Genomic DNA, 16,039 nt, shown 5'->3' with positions numbered 1-16,039 from the left:
GACACAGCCTTAGTGCTGGAGCTCTTTTGAGAGTGTTATGGGTGCTGACCTGAAAGAACACAAATCAGGCGCAGTCCCTGACATAGCCTTAGTGCTGGAGCTCTTTTGAGAGTGTTATGGGTGCTGACCTGAAAGAACACAAATCAGGCGCAGTCCCTGACACAGCCTTAGTGCTGGAGCTCTTTTGAGAGTGTTATGGGTGCTGATGTGAAAGAACACATTTCAGGTGCAGTCCCTGACACAGCCTTAGTGCTGGAGCTCTTTTGAGAGTGTTATGGGTGCTGACCTGAAAGAACACAAATCAGGCGCAGTCCCTGACACAGCCTTAGTGCTGGAGCTCTTTTGAGAGTGTTACGGGTGCTGACCTGAAAGAACACAAATCAGGCACAGACCCTGACACAGCCTTAGTGCTGGTGCTCTTTTATGAGTACAACGGGCGCTGTCCCGAAAGATGTGTTTTTTTAACACATATCAGGCATAGTCCTGACAGCCTTAGTGCTGGTGCTCTTTTATGAGTATAACGGGCGCTGTCCCGAAAGATGTGTTTTTTTAAACATATCAGGCATAGTCCTGACAGCCTTAGAGCTCTTTTACATTACATAATATGTACACATCAATCATAAAATTGAAACCGACTCTCAACGCTCTACGAGAAACATTCGGCGGTCGCACGCCGCGCCCGTTCCAATGCCGACGTAGACTATTGCTCTCGGTATATTTGTGGAGCGAAACCGTCGAGCGCACTGCGCCGGCCGGTTCACGTTGATGACAGCCTTAGTGCTGGTGCTCTTTTATGAGTATAACGGGCGCTGTCCCGAAAGATGTGTTTTTTTACACATATCAGGCATAGTCCTGACAGCCTTAGTGCTGGTGCTCTTTTATGAGTATAACGGGCGCTGTCCCGAAAGATGTGTTTTTTTAAACATATCAGGCATAGTCCTGACAGCCTTAGAGCTCTTTTACATTACATAATATGTACACATCAATCATAAAATTGAAACCGACTCTCAACGCTCTACGAGAAACATTCGGCGGTCGCGCGCCGCGCCCGTTCCAATGCCGACGTAGACTATTGCTCTCGGTATATTTGTGGAGCGAAACCGTCGAGCGCACTGCGCCGGCCGGTTCACGTTGATGACAGCCTTAGTGCTGGTGCTCTTTTATGAGTATAACGGGCGCTGTCCCGAAAGATGTGTTTTTTTAAACATATCAGGCATAGTCCTGACAGCCTTAGTGCTGGTGCTCTTTTATGAGTATAACGGGCGCTGTCCCGAAAGATGTGTTTTTTTAAACATATCAGGCATAGTCCTGACAGCCTTAGAGCTCTTTTACATTACATAATATGTACACATCAATCATAAAATTGAAACCGACTCTCAACGCTCTACGAGAAACATTCGGCGGTCGCGCGCCGCGCCCGTTCCAATGCCGACGTATATTTGTGGAGCGAAACCGTCGAGCGCACTGCGCCGGCCGGTTCACGTTGATGACAGCCTTAGTGCTGGTGCTCTTTTATGAGTATAACGGGCGCTGTCCCGAAAGATGTGTTTTTTTCAACACATATCAGGCGCAGTCCTGACAGCCTTAGTGCTGATGCTCTTTTATGAGTATAACGGGCGCTGTCCCGAAAGATGTGTTTTTTTAAACACATATCAGGCATAGTCCTGACAGCCTTAGTGCTGGTGCTCTTTTATGAGTATAACGGGCGCTGTCCCGAAAGATGTGTTTTTTTACACATATCAGGCATAGTCCTGACAGCCTTAGTGCTGGTGCTCTTTTATGAGTATAACGGGCGCTGTCCCGAAAGATGTGTTTTTTTACACATATCAGGCATAGTCCTGACAGCCTTAGAGCTCTTTTACATTACATAATATGTACACATCAATCATAAAATTAAAACCGACTCTCAACGCTCTACGAGAAACATTCGGCGGTCGCACGCCGCGCCCGTTCCAATGCCGACGTAGACTATTGCTCTCGGTATATTTGTGGAGCGAAACCGTCGAGCGCACTGCGCCGGCCGGTTCACGTTGATGACAGCCTTAGTGCTGGTGCTCTTTTATGAGTAAAACGGGCGCTGTCCCGAAAGATGTGTTTTTTTAAACACATATCAGGCATAGTCCTGACAGCCTTAGTGCTGGTGCTCTTTTATGAGTATAACGGGCGCTGTCCCGAAAGATGTGTTTTTTAACACATATCAGGCATAGTCCTGACAGCCTTAGTGCTGATGCTCGTTTATGAGTATAACGGGCGCTGTCCCGAAAGATGTGTTTTTTTAACACATATCAGGCATAGTCCTGACAGCCTTAGTGCTGGTGCTCTTTTATGAGTATAACGGGCGCTGTCCCGAAAGATGTGTTTTATTAAACTTATATCAGGCATAGTCCTGACAGCCTTAGAGCTGATGCTCTTTTATGAGTATAACGGGTGCTGTCCCGAAAGATGTGTTTTTTTAACAGATATCAGGCATAGTCCTGACATAGCCTTAGTGCTGGAGCTCTTTTGAGAGTGTTATGGGTGCTGACCTGAAAGAACACAAATCAGGCGCAGTCCCTGACATAGCCTTAGTGCTGGAGCTCTTTTGAGAGTGTTATGGGAGCTGACCTGAAAGAACACAAATCAGGCGCAGTCCCTGACATAGCCTTAGTGCTGGAGCTCTTTTGAGAGTGTTATGGGTGCTGATGTGAAAGAACACATTTCAGGCGCAGTCCCTGACACAGCCTTAGTGCTGGAGCTCTTTTGAGAGTGTTACGGGTGCTGACCTGAAAGAACACAAATCAGGCGCAGTCCCTGACATAGCCTTAGTGCTGGAGCTCTTTTGAGAGTGTTATGGGAGCTGACCTGAAAGAACACAAATCAGGCGCAGTCCCTGACATAGCCTTAGTGCTGGAGCTCTTTTGAGAGTGTTATGGGTGCTGATGTGAAAGAACACATTTCAGGCGCAGTCCCTGACACAGCCTTAGTGCTGGAGCTCTTTTGAGAGTGTTACGGGTGCTGACCTGAACGAATACAAATCAGGCGCAGTCCCTGACACAGCCTTAGTGCTGGAGCTCTTTTGAGAGTGTAATGGGTGCTGACCTGAAAGAACACAAATCAGGCGCAGTCCCTGACACAGCCTTAGTGCTGGAGCTCTTTTGAGAGTGTTATGGGTGCCGATGTGAAAAACACAAATCAGGCGCAGTCCCTGACACAGCCTTAGTGCTGGAGCTCTTTTGAGAGTGTTACGGGTGCTGACCTGAAAGAACACAAATCAGGCGCAGTCCCTGACACAGCCTTAGTGCTGGAGCTCTTTTGAGAGTGTTATGGGTGCTGACCTGAAAGAACACAAATCAGGCGCAGTCCCTGACACAGCCTTAGTGCTGGAGCTCTTTTGAGAGTGTTATGGGTGCTGATGTGAAAGAACACATTTCAGGCGCAGTCCCTGACACAGCCTTAGTGCTGGAGCTCTTTTGAGAGTGTTATGGGTGCTGATGTGAAAGAAAACATTTCAGGCGCAGTCCCTGACACAGCCTTAGTGCTGAAGCTCTTTTGAGAGTATTACGGGTGCTGACCTGAAAGAACACAAATCAGGCGCAGTCCCTGACACAGCCTTAGTGCTGGAGCTCTTTTGAGAGTGTTATGGGTGCTGACCTGAAAGAATATAAATCAGGCGCAGTCCCTGACACAGCCTTAGTGCTGGAGCTCTTTTGAGAGTGTTATGGGTGCTGATGTGAAAGAACACATTTCAGGCGCAGTCCCTGACACAGCCTTAGTGCTGGAGCTCTTTTGAGAGTGTTATGGAAGCTGACCTGAAAGAACACAAATCAGGTGCAGTCCCTGACATAGCCTTAGTGCTGGAGCTCTTTTGAGAGTGTTATGGGTGCTGACCTGAAAGAACACAAATCAGGCGCAGTCCCTGACACAGCCTTAGTGCTGGAGCTCTTTTGAGAGTATTACGGGTGCTGACCTGAAACAACACAAATCAGGCGCAGTCCCTGACACAGCCTTAGTGCTGGAGCTCTTTTGAGAGTGTTATGGGTGCTGACCTGAAAGAATATAAATCAGGCGCAGTCCCTGACACAGCCTTAGTGCTGGAGCTCTTTTGAGAGTGTTATGGGTGCTGATGTGAAAGAACACATTTCAGGCGCAGTCCCTGACACAGCCTTAGTGCTGGAGCTCTTTTGAGAGTGTTATGGAAGCTGACCTGAAAGAACACAAATCAGGTGCAGTCCCTGACATAGCCTTAGTGCTGGAGCTCTTTTGAGAGTGTTATGGGTGCTGACCTGAAAGAACACAAATCAGGCGCAGTCCCTGACACAGCCTTAGTGCTGGAGCTCTTTTGAGAGTGTTACGGGTGCTGACCTGAAAGAACACAAATCAGGCGCAGTCCCTGACACAGCCTTAGTGCTGGAGCTCTTTTGAGAGTGTTACGGGTGCTAACCTGAAAGAACACAAATCAGGCGCAGTCCCTGACACAGCCTTAGTGCTGTAGCTCTTTTGAGAGTGTTATGGGTGCTGATGTGAAAGAACACATTTCAGGCGCAGTCCCTGACACAGCCTTAGTGCTGGAGCTCTTTTGAGAGTGTTATGGGTGCTGATGTGAAAGAACACATTTCAGGCGCAGTCCCTGACACAGCCTTAGTGCTGGAGCTCTTTTGAGAGTGTTATGGAAGCTGACCTGAAAGAACACAAATCAGGTGCAGTCCCTGACATAGCCTTAGTGCTGGAGCTCTTTTGAGAGTGTTATGGGTGCTGACCTGAAAGAACACAAATCAGGCGCAGTCCCTGACACAGCCTTAGTGCTGGAGCTCTTTTGAGAGTGTTACGGGTGCTGACCTGAAAGAACACAAATCAGGCGCAGTCCCTGACACAGCCTTAGTGCTGGAGCTCTTTTGAGAGTGTTACGGGTGCTAACCTGAAAGAACACAAATCAGGCGCAGTCCCTGACACAGCCTTAGTGCTGTAGCTCTTTTGAGAGTGTTATGGGTGCTGATGTGAAAGAACACATTTCAGGCGCAGTCCCTGACACAGCCTTAGTGCTGGAGCTCTTTTGAGAGTGTTATGGGTGCTGACCTGAAAGAACACAAATCAGGCGCAGTCCCTGACACAGCCTTAGTGCTGGAGCTCTTTTGAGAGTGTTACGGGTGCTGACCTGAAAGAACACAAATCAGGCACAGACCCTGACACAGCCTTAGTGCTGGTGCTCTTTTATGAGTACAACGGGCGCTGTCCCGAAAGATGTGTTTTTTTAACACATATCAGGCATAGTCCTGACAGCCTTAGTGCTGGTGCTCTTTTATGAGTATAACGGGCGCTGTCCCGAAAGATGTGTTTTTTTACACATATCAGGCATAGTCCTGACAGCCTTAGTGCTGGAGCTCTTTTGAGAGTGTTATGGGTGCTGACCTGAAAGAACACATTTCAGGCGCAGTCCCTGACACAGCCTTAGTGCTGGAGCTCTTTTGAGAGTGTTACGGGTGCTGACCTGAAAGAATACAAATCAGGCGCAGTCCCTGACACAGCCTTAGTGCTGGAGCTCTTTTGAGAGTGTAATGGGTGCTGACCTGAAAGAACACAAATCAGGCGCAGTCCCTGACACAGCCTTAGTGCTGGAGCTCTTTTGAGAGTGTTATGGGTGCCGATGTGAAAGAACACAAATCAGGCGCAGTCCCTGACACAGCCTTAGTGCTGGAGCTCTTTTGAGAGTGTTACGGGTGCTGACCTGAAAGAACACAAATCAGGCGCAGTCCCTGACACAGCCTTAGTGCTGGAGCTCTTTTGAGAGTGTTATGGGTGCCGATGTGAAAGAACACAAATCAGGCGCAGTCCCTGACACAGCCTTAGTGCTGGAGCTCTTTTGAGAGTGTTACGGGTGCTGACCTGAAAGAACACAAATCAGGCGCAGTCCCTGACACAGCCTTAGTGCTGGAGCTCTTTTGAGAGTGTTATGGGTGCTGACCTGAAAGAACACAAATCAGGCGCAGTCCCTGACACAGCCTTAGTGCTGGAGCTCTTTTGAGAGTGTTACGGGTGCTGACCTGAAAGAACACAAATCAGGCGCAGTCCCTGACACAGCCTTAGTGCTGGAGCTCTTTTGAGAGTGTTATGGGTGCTGACCTGAAAGAACACAAATCAGGCGCAGTCCCTGACATAGCCTTAGTGCTGGAGCTCTTTTGAGAGTGTTACGGGTGCTAACCTGAAAGAACACAAATCAGGCGCAGTCCCTGACACAGCCTTAGTGCTGTAGCTCTTTTGAGAGTGTTATGGGTGCTGATGTGAAAGAACACATTTCAGGCGCAGTCCCTGACACAGCCTTAGTGCTGGAGCTCTTTTGAGAGTGTTATGGGTGCTGACCTGAAAGAACACAAATCAGGCGCAGTCCCTGACATAGCCTGAGTGCTGGAGCTCTTTTGAGAGTGTTATGGGTGCTGACCTGAAAGAACACAAATCAGGCGCAGTCCCTGACAGAGCCTTAGTGCTGGAGCTCTTTTGAGAGTGTTATGGGTGCTGATGTGAAAGAACACATTTCAGGTGCAGTCCCTGACACAGCCTTAGTGCTGGAGCTCTTTTGAGAGTGTTATGGGTGCTGACCTGAAAGAACACAAATCAGGCGCAGTCCCTGACACAGCCTAAGTGCTGGAGCTCTTTTGAGAGTGTTCCGGGTGCTGACCTGAAAGAACACAAATCAGGCACAGACCCTGACACAGCCTTAGTGCTGGTGCTCTTTTATGAGTACAACGGGCGCTGTCCCGAAAGATGTGTTTTTTTAACACATATCAGGCATAGTCCTGACAGCCTTAGTGCTGGTGCTCTTTTATGAGTATAACGGGCGCTGTCCCGAAAGATGTGTTTTTTTAAACATATCAGGCATAGTCCTGACAGCCTTAGAGCTCTTTTACATTACATAATATGTACACATCAATCATAAAATTGAAACCGACTCTCAACGCTCTACGAGAAACATTCGGCGGTCGCGCGCCGCGCCCGTTCCAATGCCGACGTAGACTATTGCTCTCGGTATATTTGTGGAGCGAAACCGTCGAGCGCACTGCGCCGGCCGGTTCACGTTGATGACAGCCTTAGTGCTGGTGCTCTTTTATGAGTATAACGGGCGCTGTCCCGAAAGATGTGTTTTTTTACACATATCAGGCATAGTCCTGACAGCCTTAGTGCTGGTGCTCTTTTATGAGTATAACGGGCGCTGTCCCGAAAGATGTGTTTTTTTAAACATATCAGGCATAGTCCTGACAGCCTTAGAGCTCTTTTACATTACATAATATGTACACATCAATCATAAAATTGAAACCGACTCTCAACGCTCTACGAGAAACATTCGGCGGTCGCGCGCCGCGCCCGTTCCAATGCCGACGTAGACTATTGCTCTCGGTATATTTGTGGAGCGAAACCGTCGAGCGCACTGCGCCGGCCGGTTCACGTTGATGACAGCCTTAGTGCTGGTGCTCTTTTATGAGTATAACGGGCGCTGTCCCGAAAGATGTGTTTTTTTACACATATCAGGCATAGTCCTGACAGCCTTAGTGCTGGTGCTCTTTTATGAGTATAACGGGCGCTGTCCCGAAAGATGTGTTTTTTTAAACATATCAGGCATAGTCCTGACAGCCTTAGAGCTCTTTTACATTACATAATATGTACACATCAATCATAAAATTAAAACCGACTCTCAACGCTCTACGAGAAACATTCGGCGGTCGCACGCCGCGCCCGTTCCAATGCCGACGTAGACTATTGCTCTCGGTATATTTGTGGAGCGAAACCGTCGAGCGCACTGCGCCGGCCGGTTCACGTTGATGACAGCCTTAGTGCTGGTGCTCTTTTATGAGTATAACGGGCGCTGTCCCGAAAGATGTGTTTTTTTACACATATCAGGCATAGTCCTGACAGCCTTAGTGCTGGTGCTCTTTTATGAGTAAAACGGGCGCTGTCCCGAAAGATGTGTTTTTTTAAACATATCAGGCATAGTCCTGACAGCCTTAGAGCTCTTTTACATTACATAATATGTACACATCAATCATAAAATTGAAACCGACTCTCAACGCTCTACGAGAAACATTCGGCGGTCGCGCGCCGCGCCCGTTCCAATGCCGACGTAGACTATTGCTCTCGGTATATTTGTGGAGCGAAACCGTCGAGCGCACTGCGCCGGCCGGTTCACGTTGATGACAGCCTTAGTGCTGGTGCTCTTTTATGAGTATAACGGGCGCTGTCCCGAAAGATGTGTTTTTTTACACATATCAGGCATAGTCCTGACAGCCTTAGTGCTGGTGCTCTTTTATGAGTATAACGGGCGCTGTCCCGAAAGATGTGTTTTTTTAAACATATCAGGCATAGTCCTGACAGCCTTAGAGCTCTTTTACATTACATAATATGTACACATCAATCATAAAATTGAAACCGACTCTCAACGCTCTACGAGAAACATTCGGCGGTCGCGCGCCGCGCCCGTTCCAATGCCGACGTAGACTATTGCTCTCGGTATATTTGTGGAGCGAAACCGTCGAGCGCACTGCGCCGGCCGGTTCACGTTGATGACAGCCTTAGTGCTGGTGCTCTTTTATGAGTATAACGGGCGCTGTCCCGAAAGATGTGTTTTTTTCAACACATATCAGGCGCAGTCCTGACAGCCTTAGTGCTGATGCTCTTTTATGAGTATAACGGGCGCTGTCCCGAAAGGTGTGTTTTTTTAAACACATATCAGGCATAGTCCTGACAGCCTTAGTGCTGGTGCTCTTTTATGAGTATAACGGGCGCTGTCCCGAAAGATGTGTTTTTTTACACATATCAGGCATAGTCCTGACAGCCTTAGTGCTGGTGCTCTTTTATGAGTATAACGGGCGCTGTCCCGAAAGATGTGTTTTTTTACACATATCAGGCATAGTCCTGACAGCCTTAGAGCTCTTTTACATTACATAATATGTACACATCAATCATAAAATTAAAACCGACTCTCAACGCTCTACGAGAAACATTCGGCGGTCGCACGCCGCGCCCGTTCCAATGCCGACGTAGACTATTGCTCTCGGTATATGTGTGGAGCGAAACCGTCGAGCGCACTGCGCCGGCCGGTTCACGTTGATGACAGCCTTAGTGCTGGTGCTCTTTTATGAGTAAAACGGGCGCTGTCCCGAAAGATGTGTTTTTTTAAACACATATCAGGCATAGTCCTGACAGCCTTAGTGCTGGTGCTCTTTTATGAGTATAACGGGCGCTGTCCCGAAAGATGTGTTTTTTAACACATATCAGGCATAGTCCTGACAGCCTTAGTGCTGATGCTCGTTTATGAGTATAACGGGCGCTGTCCCGAAAGATGTGTTTTTTTAACACATATCAGGCATAGTCCTGACAGCCTTAGTGCTGGTGCTCTTTTATGAGTATAACGGGCGCTGTCCCGAAAGATGTGTTTTATTAAACTTATATCAGGCATAGTCCTGACAGCCTTAGAGCTGATGCTCTTTTATGAGTATAACGGGTGCTGTCCCGAAAGATGTGTTTTTTTAACAGATATCAGGCATAGTCCTGACATAGCCTTAGTGCTGGAGCTCTTTTGAGAGTGTTATGGGTGCTGACCTGAAAGAACACAAATCAGGCGCAGTCCCTGACATAGCCTTAGTGCTGGAGCTCTTTTGAGAGTGTTATGGGAGCTGACCTGAAAGAACACAAATCAGGCGCAGTCCCTGACATAGCCTTAGTGCTGGAGCTCTTTTGAGGGTGTTATGGGTGCTGATGTGAAAGAACACATTTCAGGCGCAGTCCCTGACACAGCCTTAGTGCTGGAGCTCTTTTGAGAGTGTTACGGGTGCTGACCTGAAAGAACACAAATCAGGCGCAGTCCCTGACATAGCCTTAGTGCTGGAGCTCTTTTGAGAGTGTTATGGGAGCTGACCTGAAAGAACACATTTCAGGCGCAGTCCCTGACACAGCCTTAGTGCTGAAGCTCTTTTGAGAGTATTACGGGTGCTGACCTGAAAGAACACAAATCAGGCGCAGTCCCTGACACAGCCTTAGTGCTGGAGCTCTTTTGAGAGTGTTATGGAAGCTGACCTGAAAGAACACAAATCAGGTGCAGTCCCTGACATAGCCTTAGTGCTGGAGCTCTTTTGAGAGTGTTATGGGTGCTGACCTGAAAGAACACAAATCAGGCGCAGTCCCTGACACAGCCTTAGTGCTGGAGCTCTTTTGAGAGTGTTACGGGTGCTGACCTGAAAGAACACAAATCAGGCGCAGTCCCTGACACAGCCTTAGTGCTGGAGCTCTTTTGAGAGTGTTACGGGTGCTAACCTGAAAGAACACAAATCAGGCGCAGTCCCTGACACAGCCTTAGTGCTGTAGCTCTTTTGAGAGTGTTATGGGTGCGGATGTGAAAGAACACAAATCAGGCGCAGTCCCTGACACAGCCTTAGTGCTGGAGCTCTTTTGAGAGTGTTATGGGTGCCGATGTGAAAGAACACAAATCAGGCGCAGTCCCTGACACAGCCTTAGTGCTGGAGCTCTTTTGAGAGTGTTATGGGTGCTGACCTGAAAGAACACAAATCAGGCGCAGTCCCTGACATAGCCTTAGTGCTGGAGCTCTTTTGAGAGTGTTATGGGTGCTGATGTGAAAGAACACATTTCAGGCGCAGTCCCTGACACAGCCTTAGTGCTGGAGCTCTTTTGAGAGTGTTACGGGTGCTGACCTGAAAGAACACAAATCAGGCGCAGTCCCTGACATAGCCTTAGTGCTGGAGCTCTTTTGAGAGTGTTATGGGAGCTGACCTGAAAGAACACAAATCAGGCGCAGTCCCTGACATAGCCTTAGTGCTGGAGCTCTTTTGAGAGTGTTATGGGTGCTGATGTGAAAGAACACATTTCAGGCGCAGTCCCTGACACAGCCTTAGTGCTGGTGCTCTTTTATGAGTACAACGGGCGCTGTCCCGAAAGATGTGTTTTTTTAACACATATCAGGCATAGTCCTGACAGCCTTAGTGCTGGTGCTCTTTTATGAGTATAACGGGCGCTGTCCCGAAAGATGTGTTTTTTTACACATATCAGGCATAGTCCTGACAGCATTAGTGCTGATGCTCTTTTATGAGTATAACGGGCGCTGTCCCGAAAGATGTGTTTTTTTACACATATCAGGCATAGTCCTGACAGCCTTAGAGCTCTTTTACATTACATAATATGTACACATCAATCATAAAATTAAAACCGACTCTCAACGCTCTACGAGAAACATTCGGCGGTCGCACGCCGCGCCCGTTCCAATGCCGACGTAGACTATTGCTCTCGGTATATGTGTGGAGCGAAACCAACGAGCGCACTGCGCCGGCCGGTTCACGTTGATGACAGCCTTAGTGCTGGTGCTCTTTTATGAGTAAAACGGGCGCTGTCCCGAAAGATGTGTTTTTTTAAACACATATCAGGCATAGTCCTGACAGCCTTAGTGCTGGTGCTCTTTTATGAGTATAACGGGCGCTGTCCCGAAAGATGTGTTTTTTAACACATATCAGGCATAGTCCTGACAGCCTTAGTGCTGATGCTCGTTTATGAGTATAACGGGCGCTGTCCCGAAAGATGTGTTTTTTTAACACATATCAGGCATAGTCCTGACAGCCTTAGTGCTGGTGCTCTTTTATGAGTATAACGGGCGCTGTCCCGAAAGATGTGTTTTATTAAACTTATATCAGGCATAGTCCTGACAGCCTTAGAGCTGATGCTCTTTTATGAGTATAACGGGTGCTGTCCCGAAAGATGTGTTTTTTTAACAGATATCAGGCATAGTCCTGACATAGCCTTAGTGCTGGAGCTCTTTTGAGAGTGTTATGGGTGCTGACCTGAAAGAACACAAATCAGGCGCAGTCCCTGACATAGCCTTAGTGCTGGAGCTCTTTTGAGAGTGTTATGGGAGCTGACCTGAAAGAACACAAATCAGGCGCAGTCCCTGACATAGCCTTAGTGCTGGAGCTCTTTTGAGGGTGTTATGGGTGCTGATGTGAAAGAACACATTTCAGGCGCAGTCCCTGACACAGCCTTAGTGCTGGAGCTCTTTTGAGAGTGTTACGGGTGCTGACCTGAAAGAACACAAATCAGGCGCAGTCCCTGACATAGCCTTAGTGCTGGAGCTCTTTTGAGAGTGTTATGGGAGCTGACCTGAAAGAACACAAATCAGGCGCAGTCCCTGACATAGCCTTAGTGCTGGAGCTCTTTTGAGAGTGTTATGGGTGCTGATGTGAAAGAACACATTTCAGGCGCAGTCCCTGACACAGCCTTAGTGCTGGAGCTCTTTTGAGAGTGTTACGGGTGCTGACCTGAACGAATACAAATCAGGCGCAGTCCCTGACACAGCCTTAGTGCTGGAGCTCTTTTGAGAGTGTAATGGGTGCTGACCTGAAAGAACACAAATCAGGCGCAGTCCCTGACACAGCCTTAGTGCTGGAGCTCTTTTGAGAGTGTTATGGGTGCCGATGTGAAAGAACACAAATCAGGCGCAGTCCCTGACACAGCCTTAGTGCTGGAGCTCTTTTGAGAGTGTTATGGGTGCTGACCTGAAAGAACACAAATCAGGCGCAGTCCCTGACATAGCCTTAGTGCTGGAGCTCTTTTGAGAGTGTTATGGGTGCTGATGTGAAAGAACACATTTCAGGCGCAGTCCCTGACACAGCCTTAGTGCTGAAGCTCTTTTGAGAGTATTACGGGTGCTGACCTGAAAGAACACAAATCAGGCGCAGTCCCTGACACAGCCTTAGTGCTGGAGCTCTTTTGAGAGTGTTATGGGTGCTGACCTGAAAGAACATAAATCAGGCGCAGTCCCTGACACAGCCTTAGTGCTGGAGCTCTTTTGAGAGTGTTATGGGTGCTGATGTGAAAGAACACATTTCAGGCGCAGTCCCTGACACAGCCTTAGTGCTGGAGCTCTTTTGAGAGTGTTATGGAAGCTGACCTGAAAGAACACAAATCAGGTGCAGTCCCTGACATAGCCTAAGGGTGAGATCTATAGTCCGCACTTGGACTTTACTCTGACTTAACTATCGAGCTAAGACACAGTCGGTATTTATAGAGCAAACTGCGAATCCCTCCCTAGTGTTGGCTTAGCTTAATCTCAAGTCCACGAAATCGACGACTTACCAAAAACTTTGACTATAAGCCTAACAAAAATAATGGCCTAAAATTTGCTCTACCATCATATCTTTTACTGGACTTTTTATTTTTGTCGGTTTTTAATGAACGGTGTTGCCATTTGGTATCAGAGTTCCATAGACTTTGGGAAAAATAGAATTTGAATTCAAAGAAATTTTAAATGATCTTGATAAATACCTATGAAATGCATGAAATAAAATAATTATACATTATTATGGTATCTATTGTTGTTTATTTACATTATTTATATAAGTGTTCAACCCCATTTTTGAGAGATCTTATAAATAACTGGTGTGATATCGTATCTGTCACCTGGCAGCCCTGGCATATTATAGTGACAACGAAATTCAAACTATAACCTAACCGATGACTCTCGCTTCACATCTGTTATTTTCGTTTCCCTGAATCTTCTACCATTTATTACCTGACTACCCTAAAAAATTTGAGATAGGAGTGGAACATATAAAATTAAAAAATCTGTTAGAAATAGAATTTCTTCAACAAAAATATAAATTAGTATTAGAAATATGTATTACACTCAAAAAAAGAATCAGAAAATAAATGTTTAAAATGAAACAAGTTTTGTTTTGATATTCTTTATTACCGAACAAATTACCTAGTTAAATTGTGCAATCACAGATTGCCGGAATGCTAGACCTGTAGGAGATCTTTCATTGTTTCTGTGTTACTCAACTTCTGCTGTCAGCAAGATCACCATCATCATAAGCATAGGGGATGCTTATGACTCTATATACCTATATTATGCAATACAGCACAAGCTATAATTATATATAACTAGTATATTTTGTCAATTTTGACTGTAGTCCTAGCTGTAAACATGGAAATTTCCTTTTCTACACTCCGAAAACCCTTTCAACAATATGCCTAGTTCTTATTTGAGAATAATTATAATTATTGTCAGCTCTTGTCGTTGGATATAAAAGTGTTGTTAACATGAAGTTAAGTGCCGGATAACCGCTGTCACCTACTAAAACTCCTTCTAGTTCACCATTTAGCAGCCTTGCATACGCCTGGCAGTTTCTAAATATCCTGCTGTCGTGTGAACTGCCAGGCCACCTGGTCACTATATCAAATATTTCCATATCAGGCCCTATTATTGCTTGCACATTTACAGAAAATTACCCTTTTTTATTTCTGTATGCTTCAGAGTGAGCGATACCTTTGGGTCTATTAATTTTTATATGGGTGCAGTCAATAGCTCTGATTATACTGTTTAGGTCATGGTGAGTATTAGATCTTATTAATTCTTCAAACTTCCTTTTGGCTGTGTTCATATTTCTTGGAAAATTTACAAATCTAGGAAGTAATTTACTCAACTCTGCAGAGACTTTATTTATAATTAAACAGACTGTAGATTGGCTTATTCTGTTCAGATCACCACACACCATCTGTAATGTCAATGAATTATTATTAGTTACATATATGTTATGTTTCTGAAAGTCAGAAGACAAATGTCTTCAACATATAATGTATTTAAAATCATTTGAGAATACATAGGTACCTATAATATTCAAATCGAAAAACCATACATATTTATGAATACAATATTACCTGAAAACATCCAGTTGCATTTTTATGCCTTAATGCAAAAAGTATTTGCAATTGCGGTAGGTTTGGCGATCCTCTGTTGTTATAAGGTTGCAAGTTTGTAATGATCAGTGGCAGGATCACATTTAATACCGTGTGTTTCAAAATACGGTTCCTTCTTTTGAATTCATTCTCACCGTACAGGATGGAAGGATTTTGGTTGTATTCGTTCCGAACATATACAACACTTTAGGCAAAATTTTCAATTGTTGATATTTGATACAAGTGCTCTGTTGCTGTTGTCAAAACAATGCGATCCGTTCTACGTAACAAAATTATTGTCATCTTTAAATAATTAATACATTTTCTAAAGGTTACTCGTAAATTTCTAGTTATTGCAATAATAAAATAAATGAATACATAAATAACAATAAATTGAAGATATATGTGTACCGTTTTAGATGTTTAAATATTTGTTATTGTTTACTTTTTTAAAGGATAATAAACAAAGTATTGCATGAACTGAAACATCAATTTGTATTTTGACATTTGCTGTCTTAGCTTGGGCTTAGCTTAATCTCACCGTTAAAATGTCTATAAATACGAAATCATAGTTTAACCTTAGTGTACACTAGGCAAAGTTTTTCGTAAGGTAAGTCTGAGCAAAGTCCAAGTGCGGACTATAGATCTCACCCTTAGTGCTGGAGCTCTTTTGAGAGTGTTATGGGTGCTGACCTGAAAGAACACAAATCAGGCGCAGTCCCTGACACAGCCTTAGTGCTGGAGCTCTTTTGAGAGTGTTACGGGTGCTGACCTGAAAGAACACAAATCAGGCGCAGTCCCTGACACAGCCTTAGTGCTGGAGCTCTTTTGAGAGTGTTACGGGTGCTAACCTGAAAGAACACAAATCAGGCGCAGTCCCTGACACAGCCTTAGTGCTGTAGCTCTTTTGAGAGTGTTATGGGTGCGGATGTGAAAGAACACATTTCAGGCGCAGTCCCTGACACAGCCTTAGTGCTGGAGCTCTTTTGAGAGTGTTATGGGTGCTGACCTGAAAGAACACAAATCAGGCGCAGTCCCTGACACAGCCTTAGTGCTGGAGCTCTTTTGAGAGTGTTACGGGTGCTGACCTGAAAGAACACAAATCAGGCACAGACCCTGACACAGCCTTAGTGCTGGTGCTCTTTTATGAGTACAACGGGCGCTGTCCCGAAAGATGTGTTTTTTTAACACATATCAGGCATAGTCCTGACAGCCTTAGTGCTGGTGCTCTTTTATGAGTATAACGGGCGCTGTCCCGAAAGATGTGTTTTTTTACACATATCAGGCATAGTCCTGACAGCATTAGTGCTGATGCTCTTTTATGAGTATAACGGGCGCT

General features: G+C 45.9%; 1 long non-coding RNA gene across 1 annotated transcript; it reads right to left on the bottom strand.

The window, feature by feature from the left end:
* Positions 1-13,690: 13,690 nt before the first annotated feature.
* LOC125058662 lies at positions 13,691-15,107 on the bottom strand. Its single transcript, XR_007118468.1, has 2 exons — positions 14,683-15,107; positions 13,691-14,519 (listed from the first exon to the last, which is right to left on the bottom strand). It is a non-coding gene; the product is annotated as an uncharacterized LOC125058662 (long non-coding RNA).
* Between the last annotated feature and the right edge of the window lie 932 nt (positions 15,108-16,039).

The sequence above is a fragment of the Pieris napi genome, chromosome 18, assembly GCF_905475465.1.
Source record: "Pieris napi chromosome 18, ilPieNapi1.2, whole genome shotgun sequence".
Taxonomy (NCBI): Eukaryota; Metazoa; Arthropoda; class Insecta; order Lepidoptera; family Pieridae; genus Pieris; species Pieris napi.
This window is presented reverse-complemented; position numbering and strand designations above follow the sequence as displayed.